Raw genomic sequence first — 17,378 nt, 5'->3', positions numbered from 1 at the left:
AGGATCCTTTAAGTTCGTCAGCCAACAGAGAGAGTGATGGTCGCTAACGACTTAAAGGGGCGAGCGTACAGGTAAGGGCGGAATTTCATAACCGCCCATACAACTGCAAGGCATTCTTTTTCTGTTGCTGAGCAGTTCGCTTCAGCTTTAGACAGAGTCCTGCTGGCATAAGCAATCACTTTTTCCACACCATCCTGGCGCTGCACCAATAAAGCACCTAAACCCACATTGCTTGCATCGGTATGAAGCAGGGTAGGGGCGTCGTCATCAAAGTGCGACAGGACAGGTGGCGTCTGTAGGCGTCTCCGGAGTTCATTAAAAGCTTGGTGCTCTTCTTCACCCCAGCGAAAGACAGCGTTGTCGCGTGTCATTAATGGCCAGGCAATTCGTGAGCAGCCAGCAATAAATCGACGGTAATAGGCGCAAAGCCCCAGGAAGCGCCTAAGCGTCTTTTTGTCCGTAGGTGTTGGGAACATGGCGACTGCGGAGAACTTTTCTGGATCAGGCCGGACACCTTCTTGGCTAACAACGTGTCCTAAGAATTGCAGCTCTTCGTAACCAAAGTGGCACTTCTCGGGTTTTAGTGTGAGGCCCGCAGATCGTATGGCCTGAAAAACAGCTACCAAATGGCGTAGATGCTCCTCGAAGGTTGCCGAAAACACGATCACTTCATCAAGGTACACCAGGCATTTTTGCCACTTGAGTCCTGAGAGCACAATGTCCATGAGCCTCTGAAATGTTGCTGGTGCCGAGCATAAACCAAATGGAAGAAACTTAAACTCATACAATCTGTCAGGAGTGATGAATGCTGTCTTCTCCCGATCCCTCTCATCTACTTCAATTTGCCAATATCCACTTTTAAAATCCATTGAAGAGAAGTGACGTGCATTTCGTAGCCGATCAAGGGAATCATCGATGCGAGGGAGGGGGTACACGTCTTTTTTGGTCACTTGATTGAGCTTGCGGTAGTCAATGCAAAATCGTAAGCTACCGTCTTTTTTTAACAAATACTACGGGGGAAGCCCAGGGACTCTCTGACGGCTAGATAACGTCGTCTCGAAGCATTTCGGCCACCTGACGCTGAATAGCCTCGCGGTCTTTCGGAGCCACACGGTAAGGATTTTGTCGAATCGGGCGAATCGCGTCATCCGTGATAATGCGATGTTTGGTCAAAGGTGTTTGGCCAACCCGCGATTCTGAAACAAAACAGTCTCGAAAGTGATCTATGAGATCCAAAAGACGTTCCCGTTCTGAAGATGACAGATTTGGGCTCACATCGACTATGGGTGCGGGCGCCTTGCTCACTGATCCTTCCAGTTGCAGCACGAAATAGTCTTGGTCACTTGGGACGATATCGAAGAAGGCCACAGTTGTGCCTTTCGGAATTTGCCGACGCTCGTCGCTGAAGTTTGTCAGCAGCACTTCGGCGTGCCCATTGGTCAAACTGACTAGTCCTCGAGCTATAGAAACACCTCGGCTGAGTATCAGGGTGACGGCCCGTTCGGCGACGCCATCGCCGGTGAGGATAACGAGTCGGAGAGGATAACGAAGCTGCCAACGAACACTGAGTTTCCAATTCCTATGCGGGCAGTGCACTTCCCAGTCGGTGCCAGTAGCTGACCCCCACCACTTCTTATTACTGGCCCAGTCCATTCGGTTTTTACTTTGCACAGCTTGTCAGCCAGTTTTTGACTAATGATTAAAAAATCCGCCCCGGTATCCACCAGAGCGTGTACCTCCAGCCCATCAATGCAAACGGCGAGGTCAGCACTAACAACGTCGTCTGGGTTGCTCGTCTCTCTCGGCATTTGCGGCGGAAGTGCGGTAATGTCGGCGCTGTCATTTTCGTCGTCGGGGCTGCTTATCTGGTTCGGCATGTTCGGCACTAATGTAGGCGGCATTTTAGATGGTAGTGCGGCAGCGTCAATGTGAACAGAGGCGCCACAGTCATGGGTTGCGGTCGGCAGTTGCGGCGGCAGTGAGGGCTTTGAAACTTTTTGACTGGTTGCAACCTCCCCTCGCGAGGTTGCGGCGGTTAGTTTCCCCGGCGAGGGCTCGGCGTCCGCTAACGTCATCATCGCTACGACGCGTCGGTGAAGAATAACGCCGTGGAGATGGGGAGCGGCGGCGGAAGCCCGGTGAGTCAGCTTCCCTGCTAAGCGGCGGGTCCTCGAGTTGGGCACGGCCAGCGTCGAAATGGCGTCGAGCAGAACCAGGCGGAAAGGCCTGCCCCTTTTGGCGGTAGCGGCAGTACCGATACACATGGCCAGGTTGTCCGCAGAAGAAGCAGAGTGGTCGGCTATCATAAGAGCGCCACAGGTCAGTTCGGCGCGGCTGAGGGCAGCCGGGACGTGCCCAGTGAGGCTTCTGGAAGAAACGCGTCTGCTGACGGCTCGCTGAGCTCGGTGGGGCGTGGTCTGGCGGCGTACGACGGACTTCCGCGTAGCTCGCGGGTTGCGGCTCCGGCTCATAGTAAGGCGCCGTGTTGACGGCCGTGTTGCTGTTGGGTTGGGGCATGTGGTATGGTTCGCAAACGGCTGCCGCGCTGTCAACTGGATGAGACTCGCGGTATGGTGCAGACGGTGACAGAGCATGCCGGAGCTCTTTCCTAACGGCTGCTGCGACGGCCTCTAGTGTCTGAACGCTCGTAACAGTAATTCACTGCAGCTCCTCAAGGACAATTTCTCGAATGAGGTCTCGAAGAGTGTTCCCATCGGTTGCAGTGATTGCCGCCGCAGTCGGTGGAGCACCGGTGAAGGGTCGGTCGTACTGGCCGCACCGTTCTTGGAGGCCTCGCTCTATAGCTGTAGCGTCCTTGACGAACTCACTGACGGTTTGAGGCGGGTTGCGCACCAAGCCGGCAAACACCTGCTCCTTGACGCCATGCATGAGATGTCGTAGCTTCCTTTGCTCAGTCATATCGGGGTCGGCACGGCGAAAAAGTCGCGCCATGTCTTCCGCAAACATAGCTACGCTTTCATTTGGCTTCTGGACGCGCACTTCAAGCAGGCGCAGCGCATTCTCGCGTCGATCAGTAGTGGCAAAAGTGTCCACTAGCTGGCATCGAAAGTCATTCCATATGGACAAGCTGACCTCGTGGTTTTCATACCAAGTTCTAGCAGTATCCTGAAGTGCAAAATAAACATTGCAAAGCTTCTGGTCCGCGCTCCACTGGTTGAACTTGGCCACTCTTTCAAACTGGTCGAGCCAGTCTTCCACATCTTCAAACACGTTCCCGCGGAAGCACTCCGGTACCTTGGTGTTGTGAAGGGTCACCGACGTAGGGGTGGGAGGTGCTATGGCTTGGAAGACCCGGCGAACTTTGACGTTTGAAGAGTCGTCCGGTAGATGGTTATACTCCGGGGAAAGGCCTAGACGTCGGCGGCTAGCGCGATGGACAGGCGTGTCGATGCCCGGTACTCGCTGTAGACTGCCGGAAGGAGTCCTGTGCACACCCAGCACCTCCACCAGTGTCAGGACTCGATAGAACCCCGAGGAGAGCTGAATGTAAAACGGTTTACTGGTTAACCAGAAAAAGTCCCTGCGCACTTCAGCTTCTTCTTCTCTTTGCCTCGCGCTCGTAGACCAAGTCTTCATCTTTGGCGTCTTCTTGCATGCGGCAATATTGTCACTTCGTAGCGACGGTAGTGCGTTGTGCGGAAGACAGCGAAGAGCTTCCAAACAAAATTGTTTATGCGGCTGACCAGCGCCCACAAAGAATTGAGTTATTCGGTGGTGGCATAGTAATAAGCGTGATCGGCAGTCTTCGATTGTCCGCTGCTCTCGGCAGTTATTGAGTTAAAACTGATAGCGAACTTCCGAGATACGGGATACCATTCCCGAGAACTGTGGGATCGCTAGGCGTGCGGCAGTTATCGTACAGGTTGTGAACTGAGTTCGTCGACGCTATGGTATCAGAAAATATTTTATACGGGCTGGATGTTTTCTCGAAACATGACCAGTCGGCTATTTGGCGCTTCCAACGAAGTGGTTTCCTTGGTGCGATTAAAGGTGAGGTTGTTATGCTGATAATAAACGGCAAATGGTCACTTCCCCATTTGTGTCGCGGATATCTCATCTAAAATCTGTACAATTTTAGTATACAAAAAGCTCTTTTTTCAATGCTTGGGCATTGGAAAGCAGTACGTGTGCTTTACTGGGTTTCCTAGGCACATGCTATTTGCGACAATGCTTCTTTGGGGCTCAAGTAGAAAGGCTAACCACTACAGGATACCCTTTGAAGTTACTATCGAACGTGGCGGAGTCATTGATCGCGAAACGGAAAATTCAGAATAACGCGTGCACCAATGCTGATAGTCCAGCAAGAAAAAACTGCGCATGTGCTCCATATGTTTACTAGGTGTCGCTCAATCTGAAGAAAATTGAGAGCAAAGCTGGCGTAAAACTGGTTTTCTTAGCCAGAACATACTGGCAGGCATGTGCCAGCGAGTCAATCAAGTAAAACGGATGAAAGATGCGAAAAAAAGCACCGGAATAAGTTTGTCTTCTGTCGCTGTGGTGTAGTACATAAGATTCTCTTGTCATGTGGCCGATTCTATGTATGGGAGACAGGCCGCTCTATCAACGGCCGTCTATGCGAGCATGTGAAATATATAGAAATCAGTCACGCAAAAATATCATTGTCATACATTGTGCTGACTGTGAAGACTGAAGCATTGCTTAATAAGACCATTATCATCGCCATATGTAAGGATGAGACATCACGGCTCATATGCGAAGTGTTCGACATTCTTAACTACGGTGATACCTGTGTCAGCCAGCTGTACATGGGTCTGATCCAACATGTGGTTGCGTATCTTAGCCAATGACACCACTAGTAGTAAAGGATTGTGTACATTCTCTGACATGTTTGATCACCTATGTATTGCTTGCTTGTCATGCTTCCTTTATATTACTTCCTTCTCTGTCGCAAAAAACTATTTTATTGCTAGTCAGCGCATATTTCTGTCATCCTCTTCCGTCATGTCTGCTAGCGCTGTTCTGTGGTTTCCATCAACATGCACCAACCAGCCTGAGTAAACCCTCTTCAATGGAATATTGTCACGTTCCCTTTACGAAATCCTGCCTTATCATTTGGTGACTGGAAGTCTAAAGTTTTCCTGACTCTTTAAGCGATTACCTAGTTAAATTCCTTATAGGCAACGGACAGTAACCGCACTGTTGGGTAAATTTTCAAGTCATTGACATCATCTTTCGTACAGATTAAGACAATGTTATCATTCTTCTAAGCTTCTGGTACGCTCTAGGTCATTATGTATTGTGTATGCTGTGTGGCTGGAGGCGAAAGTAACTACTAGATGTTTGGTTGCTATTTCTTTGCCATCTTTTCGGTTTTTATTTCGTGCGCAGTTACGACATTTTGATCGGTAAATTCCTGCAACATCTTTTTTTTCGGCGAACAGCAGAAAATCATTCTACGATACTACGCATCTGATTGTGTTAAAGGTTGGGTGCAGAAGTTCCAAAGAGAGCGATGTCTCCCAAACATACAATGTTCGGGAGTGGAGTTTCGCATGTTGCGTACTATCTTTGAGTCTGAGCAGTAGGTCACCACTTGCAAGATTTGTCACCTTATAGCCGAGACCCAGGGCATATGCAGAATCTTAGAAACTATGAGTTAGTTATATTGATGTTAATTGCACAAAAGCAGCTGAGGCTACGATGCGCCTAACACGAGGTTAAAGTTTTTGTTAAAGGTGAAGCTTTTTATACCTGGAGCTTGCAAAGTTTTTATTCCTTGAGATACATGAAAGTACATTAAAATTCAACCATTGTTCGATCATGTGAAATTGCAGTTGAAAACAAAAAAATCCTCTGGACCAGACGATATTCCTTAAAATTCAACCAGTGTTCGATCATGTGAAATTGCAGTTGAATACAAAAAAATCCTCTGGACCAGACGATATTCCTAACGCTTTTCTGTACAGATATGCTGAGTGGGGCGCTAAATACCTTTTCATTATTTTTACTGAAAGTCTAGGGACAGGAGAAATTCCAAACGATTGGAAAACAGCAAAGGTGATACCCATTCACAAATCAGGAGACAAGCTTTGCGTGAAGAATTACGGGCCAATTTCTTTGTTATGTACGTCCAGTAAGGTGTTAGAACATTTTATTTTCAAGCACATAAGTTCATTCCTAGAGGGAAGCGGTTTTTTTATTGAAAGCCAGCACGGGTTTCGGCAAGGCTTGTCGACAGTGACGCAGCTTATTCATATCAAATGAAATTATGATGTCACTAGACAATAATGGACAGGTAGATTTAATTTTCATTGACTTCGAAAAAGCGTTTGACCGGGTATCGCATGGCAATCTTTTGTTAAAAATAAGGTGGTGGTTAAATAATCGGCAAGTAGTACAATGGTTAGATCCCTACCTTACACAGCGGCATCAGTTTGTTCAGATATCTGAATCTCACTCCACAAAAGCGCCGGTACTTTCAGGAGTTCCCCAGGGCTCAGTCCTTGGGCCGCTTCTCTTCCTTATTTATTTGAACGACCTGTCCTTCAACTCACACATACGCTGTCGGTTCTTCGCCGACGACTGTGTTATATACCATAGTATCACATCAGTCGAAGACCAGACACTCCTAGCCGAATACTTAACAGCAGTTTCCAGCTGGTGTTGTACTTGGCAAATGGGTATAAACAGTTCAAAATGCGGAAAAATGACAGTAACACGAAAGAAACAACCACTCCAATGCACGTACAAAATCAATGGCCTTCCGATCAACTCAATGACTCAGGTGAAATATCTTGGGGTAACTATGACATCCAACCTGAACTGGAGCGTACACATCCAGTCTATTGTCTCAGGAGCGTCCAAAAAACTTCGATTATTAAAGCACCGCCTAAAGCATTCCACGAGCAAAACTAAACTGACAGCATACACATCACTTGTGCGTCCAGTGCTCGAATACGCCGACGCTGTATGGGATCCGCACACAAAAACGGATATAAAAAATCTTGAAGGCGTCCAGAGGAAAGCACTCCGGTTTATTTACCACGCTTATGGTCGGCAGGTCTCGGTGTCTGATTTGCTCAACAGATCTGGGCTTCCCAATCTTGAATCCCGTCGCAAGCAGCACCGACTAAAAATGTTGTTCAATATCATACATAATAAAACAAAACTGAATTTTCAGAGTTACATGCAATACAACACAACACGCCCCACCCGTAACAAACACGAAAGGACTATCTTGATGCCACGATGCCGAACAAAAGCATATTCTTGTTCCTTCTTTCCACGCACCATTTCCGAATGGAACCGACTGCCAAGCGATATCACCAACCTGGTATCTTCAGAATCCTTCTTGTCTGCTGTTTCGGCTCATGTATCGCAGTAGCGTGTCTAGTACACAGTGTATTTCGGTTTCCTTGTTTTTATTCTGTTCACTTAGTCCGTTTGACGTCGGATGATTTGCCTGTACTTTTTATTTTTGCTTCCCGTTGGTCTTATTGAATTTTGTCCTCGTACTGTAATCGCCCTTTGTCGCTGTTATTTTGTTGTTACCACTTTGTAATTTTTTTCCTTTGTGCACTCCTGCCTTGACCGCCAAAGGGCAGTCGGCAGTATTTATGAAATAAATAAAATAAATAAAAAAATACGGTGTATCCGGATGCATTCATAGTAAAATGTTGTAAGATAATTCTTTCGCTTTTTTATTTTTTAACATCGAATAAAAATGTGGTTTACTGTGAGTTCAGCACCCCACATCTCACAGAGAGGTTTGCCGTGTTTTGTTAGCAGAATATGTGTAAATTGTGTGTGTCCAGTGCGCAGTCGACATAGACCAACTACCGTAAAACGCTCTTGATGTTTACTTAATTGTCATTCTCCTGGCAAAATTCAGTTTGATGTTTTCCTGGTCTTCCCATGCAGCCTGCCACTTATTTCTGAGTTTACTATACATAATTTCACGCAATTCCTGCACGACTTGTTTACTTCCTTATTTTATCATTTTGGGCTTGTGTAGCGCATGAATCTGCTTTCTCATCGCCCACAATTACATTATGACTGGCTTAACAGCAGAATTATGCTTTTTCTGATTTCAACTATGATGTTTCCCATTATAGGTTCAGCAGCATTTCTTGACAGCAGAGCTTTGAGCATGCTATTTTTGATGTTCTCTCTTACTATTTTTCTACAGCTATGAAGATTGCATAACATTTGGCGTCAAACGCCGATGAGCACTGTGGTAGTAGTATCATTTTTGTCATTTTGTACTGGAATTACTGCACTTCGAACATGACTTTGTTTCTGACCATCAGTGTAAAATTCAGTGTATGCGACATTTTTCAGGCAGTGCAAAGAATTTTTGTAGCACGCGCTCATGTGACATTTTTCTTTTTCTGCAAATATGTTAGTCTGAAGTCACATACTGAAGGGAGGCTGTACCATCAGGCAATTATAGATAAGTTTATGCAATATTTGGCAGGACATCTAGTACTGCTAACTCTTCGCATTTATATTCAAAGCGCAGTTTTAGTGGCCTGATGAATTGTGGTTCTTTGTTGAATAATATTTTTGATGGGCGCATGGAGACTATGGGATAGCAGAGGAGTTTAAGGCGAGAACAAATTTTTAAGACGTATCTGCATGTAAGTGCGATTCTTCTATACTCTAGAGCGGGCTCATCAGATTTCTATGTACCAACGTTAGCGCAAAATAAGCGACAATCACAAGAAAGATGGACAAGACAAAGCGCTTTGTACATAGAACTATGCACCAACTAGCCCAGCAACAAGTGTTCCTTGAGCAACTCATCAGATTTATTGTCAAGGCAGCCTACCGGCTATGCCCTGTATGCTCCGGATGATAGGCGCCGACCAAGATTATGAACAGGGTCTAATCGTTTCAGGAATGATGCTCTTGCTGAACCATATACTACGCAACCATAGTCTAGTTTCGACCGCACAAGGAAGCGACAGATTTGTAAAAGCCATACTCTGTCAGACCCTCACCGTTTTTGTGAAAGCACTTTTTAGACACCGAGGGCTGGAGAGCGTTTCTTAAGGTTGTTAATGTGTGGTTTAAATCTGAGTTTCTGTGTAAAAACTGTCACCTAAAAATTTGCGTTCTTGGCTTAAAAACACAAACATAAAAACAGAAATACAAAAACAAACAAAAAACATACAAATCGGCACCACCAATTGGTGGTGCCGTTTGGTTCAAGTATGGATTGGGATCGACCTATAGACCTTGTCGCAATGAGAACAGAACAGCTTCTGTTCTTTTCGGAGAAAATATGATTTCATTTCTCCGCCCAAGCAATCATTTTATTTAGCATAATTTGTATTTGTCTCACACAGGTAAATGTGCAGCAGGAAGTGCATGCTATCTGTAGGTCATCTTCATATATGGAATACATTATGGGCTTGGGTGTTACTTTCACTAAGGAATTCATTTTTGCTATTAAGAATGCCGTGCTTAGAATACACCCCTTTATTGCGGCGTTCTCGTGGATGAAATGCATGGAGAGAGTTTCTCCTGGGTGTACACAGAATTTGCGGTAAGCCAGGAAGTCGTTCGAGCAGTTCAGCATCTTGCCGCGGATACCTCGCTCTGCTGGTCACGCAGGATTGCGAACTTCCACGTTGTATCATAGGTATTCTCCAACTCGAAGAAGACCCCAATAGGATGCTGATTTTGGGTTAACGCCTGCAGTATAGTGTTTTCTAGACGCACAAAGTAATTAGTGGTTGAACATGCTTTTTTTTTTAAATCCACATTGTTGTATGTCTAAAAGTTGCCAGGATTCAAGTACTAAGATCTCTCTAATGTTTATTACAATTTGAAAGATTTAGGAGTGCAGCTGGTGAGGGCGGCCGGTATGGGACTCTTAGAACTTGGTGACTCTTAGGTTTGAGAAAGGACACTATGACTGTTTTTTTCCTCTCCTCAGGTATTTTCTCAGTTGTCCATATTTTATTAAAGACCTTGAATAGTGCATCTGCGGCAGCCTCAGAGAGATGAGCAAGCATTGTGTAATGCACATTGTCTGGGGCTGGTGCTGTCCTTTTACCAGAATATCATACCCTATTTACTTCCTGTAGTGTGAAAGGCTTCTTGTCTTCATACATGCCTGCTCTAGACGGAAGTTTTTTTTTTATAGATTCCTTTGTGCTTCTGGAACTTGTTTGTGTAGTTGGACGACCTTGAGACTTCAGCAAAATGAAAGGAGAATATATTTACCTGTTCGTGCATTGATGTTTGTGCACCGGGTGTTGTCAACTGCGGAAGGGTGAAATGCGTATCGTCACCAATGAATTTACGAACTTCTCCCGGATTTTCTTTGAAGGTACTGAACAATTTATTCAGGACAAATATTTCCGCCAGGAGTTTTTTTCTGCATTTTGCATTTCTTCAAACCTACCGCGCTCTGGCGTTGGCCCTCTTAAAAGTAAGCAAGCTTTCTGGACTGTGCATACCGAAAGACAGCGCCTCAAGCTTTGTTTTGCGGTTTTTATGCCAATGTGCATTCTCGTGTCCACCACACTTCGTGCTTCTTCTGTACGAGTCTTGTTGTTTGTGGTATAGCGAGTGTTGCGGCCGATATTATGCATGCAGTAAACTTTTTATTGTTGTCATTTATAGTGATCTCTTCCAAATTTATTTTTCCACAGTGGCACTTGTAAAAACTACCAGTCGGCGAGGTGAATTTTTCAGTGCTGTGGTCATGTGGGGATAACTAGAGTAGACGATAAGAGCCTGATGACAAAAGGTATAGGTTATCACTTCTAATGGGGTCTTTCAAAACATTCCATTTAATGTCCTTAAAAAGAGATGGTGATGCAAAATCTAGATCGAGGAAGCTCATTTTGCTGAGCTTGGGCAAAAATATGAGGCTTTTCCTATATTTCAAACACACACATTACTTCGAAATTTTCACCACCGCTGCGATAGCGGACACGAAACAAGAAGAGACGGAAGGACAAGCGCTTTTCGCGTGGCATAGCAGTGTCGTGGTTGGGGTCGGCGATTTCTAAATGTTGTGTCCACGCTATGATAGCAGTTTCAAGCAACAGGTTCAGAGGCTGAGGTTAGCGCGCTTCCGAAATGACGTGAAATTACTTGCTTGCAGTAAAAAGTTAGTCATTCGGTAAGCATGATTCCCTGGGACCATCCAGTAAAAACAAAAATAGGTGTGGAGTAATTCCGTACATCCATCAACTATCCCACAGGCTCAAGCAAGTTGGCAATAGATTTGGGGTCAATGCTGTGTTTTCTGCTCCAAATAAGCTAGCAAAAATTTGGGCTATAGTTGATATAAGAGCTAGAGAACACAAACAAAAATCTAAGAAAGGGTGCCAAGTGAAACATGTGTTGCGTTTTGTACCAATGTGCAGGAAGGGTGGTCTATGGTATTCCTTTCACATACGACACAAATTATATTGGCCAAACGGGGAATTGCATAAACATGCGCTTGCGCCAACAAAAAAACGTCTTTGAAAGATGCTAGGTGATAAAATTTAGTCATACATTAGAGAGACTGTAATCTTAATGATCCCAGTGTGTCGATAGTAAAAAGCATGCAATCGGTTTCTTAATAAGGCTAAAATTATTTTCAAGTAACAAGATAAACTTACTCGGGAACTTAGTGAAGCATATTGCATTCACAAAACCAGTGATACGTACGTAAGCACACAGTCAGTAATCATCCATGATTGCGAAGTGGCATATCTGGATTCTTAGCCGTATCTTTTGTGTTTTTCGCGAGAAAGGTGGCGCATGCGCTTATAGTTATCATGGGAGAGTATATTATCCATGTACGTTTTAATAAACTATCAGTTGTTAGTAAGCGCTTGTCCTACCTTCTCTTCTAATTTCCTGCCCCCTGTCGAAGTTTCCAACATGGCCCAAATAGATCAAATTTTCGTGTTACTCTAAGATATCATTTGAGAGGGTAAAACCTTCGATTATATGTCCCCTACAGTAGCAGCATTTGCATCCAAAAACGTGGCGTGAGCGTTAAATTCGCACTACCAGATATGGCTCCGACAGTTCTGCGGTTAAGCCTTCTAGATCTCGGATTTTCATGTGATGCCGGGAAAGATATACACAAAATATTGTTGTTGTGTTGTAGCTGACCATCCTGACCACAACGGAGAGGCTTTTGTCTAGAAAAACTAGCCACCCTGTAAACGCAGTACCTTATGACCTCGATCGAGTCTTTAAGTTCAGCGTACGGTGGCTTAACGCCTCAAAGTGACGAAGGCTATAAGGGACGGCGTAGTGAAAGGCTCCGGAAATTTCGACTACCTAGGGTGCATTAACGCGCGCTGACATCGCACAGTACACAGGCCTCTAGAATTTCGCCAACATCCAAATTCGACCGCCGTGGCTGGGATCGTACCCGCGTATTTCGGGTCAGCAGCCGAGCTCCAAAACCACTGAGGTACCGCAGCGGCGCCCCCACTGGGGCGCTGTGACGGTAAGGGGACAGATAATCGAAGCCTGGAAAAACGCTAACATTATCTTAATTTGTAAAAAAACGAGACGCCCAGGACTTGAAAATTATATACCAGTCAGCTTACTGTCCACTGAATACAAGGTATTTACTAAGGCAATCGCAAATAGAATGAGGGCAACCTTAGACTTCGAACCAACCAAATGATCAGGCAGGCTTTCGTAAAGCTTCTCGACAACAGACCATATTCACACTATCAATCCTTTCGTAAAGCTTCTCGACAACAGACCATATTCACACTATCAATCAGGTGATGGAGATATCCTCAGAATATAACCAATCCATATATATAGAATTTATTGATTACGAGAAGGTATTTGACACAGTGGATACCTCAGCACTCATGCAGGAGTTGTGGAATAAGGGCGTAAAAGAGTCTTTTGTGAAAATACTGGAATATATCTATGATGACTCCACAGATAACATAGCCCTCCATAAAGTCAGCAATAAAATGTCAAAAAGAAGGGCGTCAGGCTGGGAAACACAATCTCGCAAATACTCTTCACAGCCAGTTTACAGGAGGTATTCCGAGGTCTGAATTAAGAACATTTGGCGATAAGAGTTAATACAGAATACCTAAATAACCAGCGAATTGCTGATGAGATTGCCTTGCTGAGTCACACACGAGTTGAAGTAGAAGGCATGATCAATGTGTTAGATAGGCCGAGCAGAAAGGGTGTGTCTAGAAATAACCCTGCAGAGCCCCAACGGAATATTTAACAATGTAGCAAGCGTACAGCAGTCCAAAATTGGTAGGGATCAGCTGGAAGTGGTAAAGGAATACTACTTAGGGCAGGTAGTCACCGCCGATCCAGATTATGAGAGGGAAATAACTTGAACGATAAGAACGGGGTGGAGTGCATTTGGCAGGTTGGATGCAAGTATGCATGCTATAGAAAGAGAGCTACAATAAAAAGAATTTTAACACAACGATCAGCTACATAAATATTCAAGGGCATAGAAACCTGAGCAGCACAGGTAATCGGCCCAGTATTGAAAATGTATTTGCAAAGGCTGGTCCTACCTTCCCTTCCTTCTTTTGTCTGGCGAGTAGCTCGTATTGTTCCTGTGCTCAAAAAAGGCAACTCTACCCTCCTCCAGAATTATCGCCCCATTTCATTGCTATCATCATGTTGTAAAATGTTAGAACACATCATTCCCAATTACGTAACTGAATTTCTATATAACAAAGGTTATATAACTACACTTCAGCATAGTTTTAGGAAAGGTTACTGAACTGTAACTCAATTAACTCAATTGTGCACAGCTTCGCAGAAATCCTTGATAGATAAGGCCAAGTAGATATATTTGTTTTAGATTTTACGAAAGCGTTTGATCTTGTTTCACATAACAAACTAATTCGTAAACTCAAATTCGCCGGTCTACCTTCTTTCTTAATTAAATCAATTACTGCATACCTCACTGACAGAACCCAGTTTGTTTGTGTTGGTGGTCACTCCTCGCGCTCCCTCCCGGTGACATCTGGAGTCCGTCAGGGAAGCGTCCTTGGCGCGTTATTATTTCTTATTTATGTAAGCGATATTGTTAACGTTCTTAACGGAATAATGGCGCAGATCAAGTGACAGGACAGCAGGAGAGTACAACCACACACAAGCGCCAACTTACAAGTTTATTGTTTGGCTGCCAATATCCCGAATTTATACAAAGCAACACTCCCAAACTATGAACAATAATCAAACAGTGACGCACATGGAAGCGATGTGCGAAGCACCAAATCATGAAATCGCCCGAAGCAAACAACATGACGAGTGCACTAAGCTCTACCACAGCACGTGGAACATCCCTGTCTCAGATGACTGACTGGCAAAAAAACAAGAGGTAAAAGACGGGACGACACAAGCTAAAACCTAAACTAATCACGAACATATCACTGAAGAAAGAAAAATTATGACGGAAGGCCACGTCACAAAACCAGGGAAATGACAAAGGAGGACTAAAAGGGCTAAAACCATGAGAATGAAACCTGAAACGTCAACAGAACACGCAGATACTCAGTGTAAAACAAGACGCATAAAACAAAACTACAAATTCAAAAAAACACGGCTAAATTCGATGACGGTGAATAACAAGGAACCTGGTATAAAAGCGCAAAAAACACACTAATCATGCTGACACGACCTCGGGGCCCCGTATGACGAGTAAAGGACAACGAAATCAAAACCCTTCAAATAGGTCTGCCACCTCCAGAGTGCTCTCGTTCGGTGAGGAAGGTTAATTCTTTTTTCGTTAGGCAGATTGATGCCGCGCTGATGCAAGTCTTCTCAGCTCGCGCTATTTCTTGAGCTTCTACAATTTCCCGGGTGAGCTGATCTTTGTGTTTGTAACTAACAGAGCATTTCTTGAGAAGCGCCCTGCACTTGCAGGACCTGCAGTGTTCGGCTAAATGGCCTTCAATTGCCAATTGACGTAACTTCCTGCGATGTTCTTTCAGACGCTCGTTGAGGCGCCTTCCTGTTTGGCCTCTGTAACTGGCAGCACATGTAAAAGGGATCTTGTAAACGACTCCTTCAGAACAGGCTACGAATTTGTTCTCATGGTTGATTAAGCAGTCCGGCTTCGCTCTCTTGACATCACAGGATTTCTTACAAAGGGCAGAATGTTTGATAGGAGCGGAACATACCCCTCTGACTTTCGCACGAGCTCCAATCTTTTTGAGGTTGTGTGAAACGGCATGAAGATGTGGTAGCACAGCAACCTTGCTTTTCTTGAGCTCCTCCTTTTTCATGGCCTTGAGTCAATTCTTTTCTTCATAACTCAGACGGGCCTCTACTTTTTGTTTCCTGTGCAGGCCTTCAGCAACCGATACCAACAAGGGATACAGATAGCCCGCTGTCTTTAGGCGCGCGACCTGCATACTGAAGCTTCGGTCCATTGCATGAAGACACGACTTTCTGAGAGCATCGGTGAAACAGTGTTGCACAATGGCTCTCTTTACTAGTGTGGAGTGGGCTGACTGCTATGGCAGGAGGCGTTTCTTCGCTCTGGGTTCATAGCACCAACAGATGTGGTTATCCTTGAAGGTCAGACGAAGGTCCAAAAACCTTATACAGCCTTCACTTGGAAGCTCATGAGTTAGTAACAGAGGCTGTAAGCCTGTCGTGAACTTCCTCAGTGTTCTATCAATGAGATCCTCATTTTGCACATCCAGTTTAACTAAGTAATCATCTACATATCGAAACACTTTCGTCACGCCGGAGCCAAGTTGCTTCACCAGAGCCGCGTCCCGGCGGGCCAAAACCATGTCACTGAGAACCGGGGCGATACACGAACCGATGCAGATGCCTTGCTTTTGCAAGTGAATCGATTTGTCGTTTCAGACGAAAGTGGATGTTAGATAGAATTGTAGAAGTTCTAAAAAGGCAGACGTGTTCACACCGGCGGCGTTTTGAAATTTTACCGGGCCGTGGCGGTCTATGCACTCTTCTACGCAGGACAGAATTTCATGATGCGGCAAGGAATATTATAAATCTTTGACGTCAACCGATAAAGCCCAGAGCTTTCTGCAACCGTGCGTTTGTAAAAAAACCAATTACTGACATGAAATCCCTAGCCAGAAAAGGGTCTTCGATTGCTAACATTCCCAGGTTGCTTTGTAAGTACAGCGCAACACACTTCTGCCACGTCCCCACCTCCGAAACAATCACACGTAAAGGGCAGTCAGCCTTATGTGTTTTCGCAGAAAAAAACACTTCCAAACAACCTGATTTGCTTTTCCCAATACTCTGCACCAAATGGTCGAGCTGACGGCGCTTGCAAAGCTTTTTTGCTCAAGTTTTTACTTTGGCAAGTGATACATTAGAACACCGGTTGAAAACTGACCCCAACGCACGAGAGGCTTTTTGTTTGAAAAGCCGTGAAGGTAACACAGCAAACCCACCTTCTTTGTCTGCTGGGAGAAGACAAACACCCTTTTCCTTCAGAACTGAGGAAATCCGTGACAAATGAACAAGATGTCGTGGTCGCTGACAGCGGGCTAACACGTCTACACCTTGAGAAATGCACATATCAACAAACCAGTAAAGAGAGCCATTGTGCAACACTCTTTCACCGATGCTCTCAGAAAGTGTGTCATCATGCAATGGACAGAAGCTTCAGTATGCAGGTCATGCGCCTAAAGACAGCGGGGTATCCGGATCCCTTGTTGGTATCGGTTGCTGAAGGCCTGCACAGGAAACAAAAAGTAGAGGCCCGTCTGAGTGATGAAGAAAAGAATCGACTCAAGGCCAAGAAAAAGGAGGAGCTCAAGAAAAGCAAGGTTGCTTTGATACCATATCTTCATGCCGTTTCACACAACCTCACAAAGATCGCAGCTCGTGCGAAAGTCAAAGTGGTATGTTCCGCTCCTGTCAAACTTTCTGCCCTTTGTAAGAAATCCTGTCATGTCAAGAAAGCGAAGCCAGGCTGCATAGTCAACCATGAGAACAAATTCCTAGCCTGTTCTGAAGGAGTCGTTTACAAGATCCCTTTAACATGTGGTGCCAGTTACATAGGCCAAACAGGAAGGTGCCTCAACGAGCGTCTGAAAGAACATCGCAGGAAGTTACGTCAATTGGCAATTGAAGGCCATTTAGCCGAATACTGCAGGTCCTGCAAGGGCAGAGCGCTACTCAAGAAATGCTCTGTTATTTACAAGCACAAAGATCAGCTCACCCGGAAATTGTAGAAGCGCAAGAAATAGCGCAAGCTGACAAGACATGCATCAGCGCGGCATCAATCTGCCTAACGAAAAAAAGAATTAGCCTTCCTCACCGAACGAGAGCACTCTGGAGGTGGCAGACCTATTTGAAGGGTTTTGATTTCGTTGTCCTTTACTCGTCATTCGGGGCCCCGAGGTCGTGTCAGCATGCTTAGTGTGTTTTTTGCGCTT

This window comes from Amblyomma americanum, chromosome 2 (assembly GCF_052857255.1).
Source record: "Amblyomma americanum isolate KBUSLIRL-KWMA chromosome 2, ASM5285725v1, whole genome shotgun sequence".
In the NCBI taxonomy this organism is placed as follows: Eukaryota; Metazoa; Arthropoda; class Arachnida; order Ixodida; family Ixodidae; genus Amblyomma; species Amblyomma americanum.
This window is presented reverse-complemented; position numbering follows the sequence as displayed.